Source organism: Chlamydotis macqueenii, chromosome Z (assembly GCF_036417535.1).
Source record: "Chlamydotis macqueenii isolate bChlMac1 chromosome Z, bChlMac1.mat, whole genome shotgun sequence".
NCBI lineage: Eukaryota > Metazoa > Chordata > Aves > Otidiformes > Otididae > Chlamydotis > Chlamydotis macqueenii.
In genome coordinates this window covers 11,002,190-11,010,010 of record NC_141593.1, presented here as the reverse complement: position 1 = coordinate 11,010,010, position 7,821 = coordinate 11,002,190, and positions in this window count along the sequence as shown.

Below are 7,821 nucleotides of genomic sequence, written 5' to 3'. Positions count from 1 at the left end.
TGATTGCCTAAAGAAAGTTAATCTTTTCCAATGTAGCCTAGGCAGAAGTGGAAGATGCATTTCGGAGAGAGGCAGTGTGAGTCAAGGGTACTGTATAAGGTTATATTTTTAAAAGGAATTCAATAATTTCTCAATATTTCTGTGATCTCTGCAAGTACTTGGAAAAACAGAGGAAGTGTGGGGATAAATACAGAATCATATTTTCCTTAGAAATAAAAGTTATCCTGAAGATTTTGTTGTCAACTTATGATCGGTGTGTCCTTCCATAGGCTTCGGTGGAACCATGCATGTGCTGTAAAAAACTAACAACTAATGTAAATAACATTTGCTGCATATAAAGCTGCATTTTGCACATGTTGTATGTTGCCTGGAGTGGCAGGCAGCAGACAAGAAGTATTATTCCTCCTTGAACAGCCATGACAAGAAGCTTAATCTTTACTATTTATGGAAGCGAAAGGAAAGAACTTTCACTCTGTGAAAATCCCACACTTCCAAGGAGTAACCTTGTAGTGCTCAGATCAAGTCAGTGGAGTCTGGCAAATCAGCCTCTCATTTCTGTGGACATACAGTTTGTTTACTGGAGGCACCTAGTTCCAGTTGTTCAGGATATTAGTCCCTTTTTCTACGGAAGGACAATATAAGTCCTGTTGTGCACTGCATTTTGCTGTTGTTTAGGGATCTTTAGAGCAAAAGATAAAACAGACATACTTTTTCACCTAGCAATAAGAACTAGACAAGATTTCATCTGAAGCATAATGTGATAATTCCTCATAATTCATCACTGCACTCAAAGTTTCAGGCATAGGTTTACTTTTTAGACCAACAAACAGGCGCTTCTTTTGCAAAGACTTTCAAGGGAAAAATCCACATTTTTCAGTTTTTTTAAATGAAATTTTATCTTGCTGCAAAAGGGTGGAACCCCACTCTTTTGTCCTTTTTGGGAATTTTGTTTCTTTCTTGAAGTTCAGTTGATGAGAAATCACTTGATCAAGCAGAGCTTTCCAATGGCAGTACCACATTTAATATTTTCAAGAGATAAACCAAATCTAAATCCTGAACTTTGGATGGTTTAATTTGTACTTGGATTACACTCAGAGTTTTACAAGTAATTCTATTTACAAGTATATTTATTTATTACAAGTAATAAATAAAAAAAACCCTTTAATTTGATTGACCAACACCTGGAACTGTCTCAGAATTAAGATCTCTGTTTTACAGCCTCTGTTAACTGTTTTCAATACCACCGCAAAACGCTTTCACAGTACAGCATTGTATTACTGACAGATTTGCAAAAAACCCAAATGAGCACTGGCTCTTGTTTGTACGTGGCAGAGAAATGACACCTGCACCACATCAATAACTGCACTATACAATCAGTGCACTTTTTCATTTGTGGGTTTATGAGTAATGCCGTACTCCATTGCCCTTCAGGCCTAACCCTCTTATTTCCACCTGTGACCTGGGTTATGCTCAGCCTGATCGGTCATTTCAAATTTCCTCTTTCGTCTTGCAGGGAAGCTCACCAGCATTGCGCTGCTTCTGAGTGTTTGTCCACATTGTCTGGCTCCATGCTTGGCACTGGTTCAACACGCACAAGCTCTGGAGTGACTTGCATTCGAATGGGTGTTCTTGGCTTTTATTGGCAGCGCGTTACCTTCAAAGTCGATACTGGCAATTGATGCTCAGCTGGTTAAGGCCACGTTAACAAATGAGTCCATGATTTCTGGCTTGCCTTTGGACTCTTACACCTTTACTTGTTTTGCCGCTTGCTGCCAGTATAATTTCAGAGGCTACAGTTTGCGGATGCTGAATTGAGATTGAGTTCAAGAGATACGCATCTATACATAATAAGAAGACTAAGTTTTCCCTAGTACCCTTTTATAATTAAAATACCATGTAAATATAGCATACTTTCTTATTGTTAATCAGAACCATTAAAAAAAATGGTCCAAACTGAATGTTGCCCAAACTGAATATAAAATGTAGGTATTAGTTGCTGTTACCCAGGGAGTTTTCTTTCTGTGAAGCATGTGAAATGCTTTGGGAAATCTGTGGTAGGACACAGGTAGGAATGGCTGTGCCCAGCTGTCCCTGGAGAATTGCCAGTGCTGCGATGTGTCAGGAGGAGGCAGAAGAATTGGTCCAGCTTTCTCCTGAACTAAACAAAGGAAAGAAAATGAGGCTTCCCACTGTTATTTCTAGTACCCTCATCCGGCAGTGTGGAGCAGCTGAGGTCCCTCAAAATCCTGGCCCAAAGAAAGTGCGGTGCTGTGTACGTGTCATTGGGTTGGGTACAGAGTTGGGGTGGGGTTCAAGCTCAGTTGCTGGGGAGGGACAGTGCAGGTACAACGTCATAAGTTGCAAGAGGATGGTGGGCATCTACGGGAGATTAAATCAGGGATTTACACTCTTAACCTTTTGCTGCTTGTAGGACCGTTTGTAGGAACATCAGATGTTCCTACATGTGGGAACATTTCTAACCTTAGAATTCGCACATGGTTAAATGCAAACACATTTTCATGTGCCTGTCACTCACACACAGGCGCTTCCCCCTCCAAATTGAAGGGCTGAGGTCAAAAATAAGTTGCCAGAGTTTTTTATAGATGTAAGGCAATGAGTATTTCCTTGATGTCTTGAAGAATGGCCAAGCATTTCCAGCTCAAGTTAGAATAAGAACAACAAAAAATGCCACGGTAGACACACATTCTGAAAACTTGAACTCAAAGTGTTAATGTTCAACTAAAATGATAAGCAACTGAAAACAGTGTCAGTTTATAGATAACAGCTGTATGTAATGCCATTATATAAAGGGCAACATAGTAGGTACAGCTGAGAACACTGTAATAGCTAGGATATCTTATTGCTGTGTTTGTTGAAAACTATGTGCCTTTCCCATAGTAATCATGTCTTTTTTTAGCTTTCTTTCATTTTGGAAATGAAAAGCGTAGGTGTGGCAAAGTTGCTGTTGCAGCTGCAGAGATATCTCTGCTGCAGAAGTACAGGTAATTATTTTTTCATTAATGCTAGCCATATGGAGTCAAAGAAAAATGTGCTTTGTAATAATCCCTGAAGCAACTACTTTGATGTGGAAGTAGTAGGAAAATAAATTAACTTCCAATAGAAATATAATCTTGTGCACATTGTTCTTATTTTGAAACACTTCAAAAGATTATTTTTGCCTGTCTCTCGTAGAACTAGCAGTGTTTTTTTTCCTGCATTTATCAGAGGATGACCCTCCTGACGCGGGTGATGAGTTATTAGCAACTGAAAAATGCTGTATACAATTCATGACAATTTCGGTGGCATCATAGAAATGAAAAATGATTTCTCCATGTTCTAAAATTCATATGAATCTGAATGAGGCCTATTATTTCCTTGGCAACGTATCATATATTTAGACAGATTCATTAGTAAGGTGAACAGTTTACTGTTCACACAGACTAGGGCATTAATTGGAAAGGAAACATGGAATGTAATTCCGACATGCTGCCTTGATGGGCTGCTACTGTAAAATAGAGTTATTCTAACAACTTCACAAGCAAATCTATTGCTGATCTTCAGCTTTTTCTTACATAAAATATGTCAGAGCTGATTTATGCCTGCTAGAATGCCAGATGGATTAACCCGAAAAGGAAAGGGAGAAGAAATGAGGTGACTGAAAGCGTATCGTGGAACAGCTAATGAGACATCTCTAGTTTAAGGTCGTTAATGCTGTTCCTGCATGCAGTGAAGGGCAGTGCTTCAGGGAGTCTCCAAAGTCTTCTGATGGAAATGAAGGTATGGATCCAGTTCCTTTGCTATAACTACACGGGGCGCAGAAATAAGACTGTTACAAGGCACACTTGCTGACTGTGATTTATACCATATCAGTCCCAAGGTATTAATTTGGGCCCTCCTGAAGTTGCTCTAACTCATACCAGTTGTCAGTAATCTACTCTTGATAAAGCAGGGTATGTCCCTAGCATGCATATCTGTCATAATTCTTCTTAGGCCAGACTGGGGCTTCCTAAGACAATTCTGAGATGGGATTTTTCTGCAAGCTATGGTAGCTCTCCTGCATTTTGCCTTGAGTGCTGTGTCTCTGCAAAGATTTCCTGATTTGTTGTCTTTTCACGCCATACCTCACATTCAGTACTACCCCGTAAATGTGAGGAAACACAGCAAGTACTGATCGGATTACATTGGGTTATCAGATTGGATGTTAGCCCCACAATTTGGATGCTTCAGAAGAGCACGTGCTTTTGAAAAACTCTCTGGGAGCGTGAGCAGAATGTGTGACTAATTGCAGGGGAGTGTCAGTCTTTTTCATCCTAGCATCTGCTTTTACATAACTGAACAGCACATCTCTCATGGGGCTGCTTCTCAGCTCACCTTTCAGTATCGCTGGGGAAGGATGGGTCGGTATAGCACTGAGTGACTGTTGAGGACCATCATGCCATGAGTTTAGCAGCTGTAGTGAAGATAAGCAGTGTAGTGGAGGGATGATGCTGAGATCACTCTAGACCTCTGGGACATCACAGTTTGCCTTCCCATGTTCTGTTCTCCCCATTTGCAAAAAAAAAATGACATCCATTTGCCTGCCTTTACCTTACTTTGTGCTGTGTAGTGGAAGCTGTTAAGATAGCAAGAGCAGTGAGTTGTGCAAAGTGTTATTCTTGTATGTATGCTCACGTTTTGAGTGAGTAGTTTCGCCATCTTGCTGTTCTTGTATACATATCTACATAGAAGTTGGTGTCAATCAAAAGAAGAACAAGTAAATATGTCCCCTTTTCATTTATTTTTTAGCATCAGATCGGCTCATCTTGAGTTTTCATGCTGCAATATTTTCACCTAAAAGCTGCACTGCATTTTTACATAACGTTAAGTATACAAAGGTAAGACCACAAAACGCAAAAAGAGACACCCAGAGCCATCATGTGGAAGTAAGATATCCCTTCTGTGTGTTCCAGGAGAGTATAGGTTCCTTGAAATAAAGAGAATAGGTTTCTTTAAAAACTAGGAAAGAATCTGAAAGTCTCAATGGCAGGATGTATTTGCAGTACAGATGAAGTTAAAATATTTCATCTTTTCAGCCTCTAGGGGGGACTATGTTTTCAGTGAAACTTTCTGTGAAGAATTTTCTTAATCTGCAGCCGGCAGTTCAGACTGTTGCTAATGCTAGCTAGAGGGAGTTAAGCGATTCTTGATTTGTGTAAGAGTTATTTCTGGGGAGAAAACAGCCTGTCTCTGAATGACTTCAGTCCTAGAGGGCCAGCCTGAAATCTCTGCTCTAGCTGCCGTCCACGGGCATTCTGCCTGCTACTGATTCGCAACTGCAGGATTTGTTCCTATTAAAAAACATTTATGTAGTTGAAAAAAAGATTAATGACTCAGGAGAAATGTTGAATTTATAGCTATGGAAAATACTGTAAGTGAACTAATGATGAGGTGGATTAAGGGACATTTTGAACTGGGATTAACAAGTAAATTCTCATGCATAACTTTCTGGCTCAGAAAAATAAATCAATCACAAGCTGGGACTCTTCTTTACAAAACCGCTTAGGGTGAACTGGAACAACTGAAATGTTCATAACAGTTGGGGCCCGCAGAAACACTGCAACTCCCATAAGGCTGAATGCAATTGCTCAGGTGAGTAAGGACCACATACTGTGGGCCAAATCTTTTTCTGAAAGCTTCAAAATTGGTCTTTGACGCTGCTACTGTTACACAGTACAGGCTAGATGCCTTTTGTTTCTTTCCCCCCTCACGCTGGCCCTGCTTCTCCCCCTCTTACTCATTCCCAGCAGTACTTTACCTCACAAGGAGCAGCCAGTGTGAAGGAGTGGCAGCCCTGTGATTTATGGGCTTACTATCTCTTCCGTTGTGTTTATACAGCTTACGCTCAAATAAGACAGCTAGGAGAGTATGGAGGTCACACGTAAAATGAAATAGATATTCTGGTGGGGGAAGGAGGGAATCAAGAGAGATCCGTCCAGATTTTGGTGTTGTAAACACATCTGTAGGGTCACCATAAAGCAGTGACTACAAAGGTCAGCATTTCAAAATGTGTCTTAAGAAAATGTTTTTGCAAGCTTTGTGGTGAAGATGGCTGGCGTGTTGTATATTGTAACATTCTGCTTAATCTCCGCTATGTTATATGGAGTCATTTACAACAAAAAATGCCTGACATAACTTACAGTACAGGAACACACAAAACCAGCTTCACCAGGGTGGATGTTTATGTAATCTTCAAGAACACTCTGAAGTTCAATTCAGTAATCAAATAAAACTATGTGAGAGGTACATTTCTCAGAGACGCTACCCATCTTTGAATTTCTGAGCTTCTTTATTTTACTGAGTCCCATTAGATAAATGCACCTACCCAAATAATTTTTTAAAAAAATTTTTATTTCTGTACATAGTGCTACCCGTTGTTTCCATTCCACTTCTCAGTTGTAACTGCACAAACGCTTCCAGCTTTCTTTTCTTTTTAATCAAGGCATCTTAAAGGTGAGCAGATGGTCACCGCAGGAGTGTAGGTTTCCCATTCATAGATTGCACAGTGAAGGCAGCAACAAAAGTTAAATTCACACATACTGCCCTGACAATGACCTCTATGCTGAACTAAATAAACCCCTTCTGTAAAGCCAGGAGCAGTTTGCTCATCTTTTGAATGCAAACCTGGCGCTGTCTGAGTAACCATAAAACATCAGATCCCGCAGCCCTGCTCTGGCTTTGAGGATGCGCGCGGTTATGGGGCGCAGAAAACTCCTTGAGGATTTTGCTGTCAAAAGGCATCAGGTATTCCAAATCCTCTTTCACAAAATATTTTGCACATTTTGCATTGACTTTATTCCAGAACAGGAGTGTCCATTTTAAATGGACACTAACAAAATCTTAAGCAGAGCAGCTTTACAGCCAGTAAGGAGAGCTGAACAGGGATGCGTTTAACATGCTCTGACTAGGCAGTGTTGTCAAGATAATTCAGATAGTTATTTTTCTTTTTTTTTCCCCAAGAAAAGAATCTCAGAACAGGACTCCTCTCCTTCAGCGGGGAAACCTCTGCTGCTTGGAGCAGGAAATTGGGTCCCTGAGGCACAGCGGGTGGGAAGTGACAGAAAACGGCATCTGGGCCTTCTTGGTGTGGGGGGTCTCAGAAAGATCCCGGAGGGATACAGGGAAGAGTCAAGGATTCGGTGCTGGCTTCCCCACAGGGCTGTGCCGTCCCTGAGCACGGGCACCGTTTCGGGTGAGGATGTGGGAGTCGGGCTGGTACCCTGCCGCAACGCCTGCATCCATAGTGCTGATGCTGCAACACCCCAAATCCCTCAGCACCAACCCCCTCAGCCTTCAAATGCTTCCCATACGCAGTAAAGCGCAGCTCAACCGGGCTGAAGCAACCCCTCGCAAAATACATATTTTTAAAAAATGAAAGGGCAAGAGGATCCTTAGCTCCCCAGCCGCGATGGCAGGGACTCTCGGCAGGGAGGGCGGCAGCCGAGCAGGAAGGCACATGCTCCTGTGCATACATAAATGTCACATATGTGACAGGGACAGCCCCCGCCCCGCCGTTCCGCCCGTCTCCGCGCTCGCAGCCCCCTGGCCCCCCCGCAGCCCCCCGTTGTGGGGGGCGGCCGGAGGGGGCGGGCGGGGCGGGGGTGTGGAGGTGGTGGGGGGGTGGAGGGGAGCGGCCGGTCCGGCTCCTCCCTGCACACAAACCCGGCCTTGCTGCGCAGGGCGTGCGGAGGAGCTGCCGGCACTCCCGCGCTACTTAAGCGGCGAGGGCACAGCCGGGCAGCCCCGCGGGGGGATCCAGCGCGGGGGGAGGGCAAGGCAAAAATT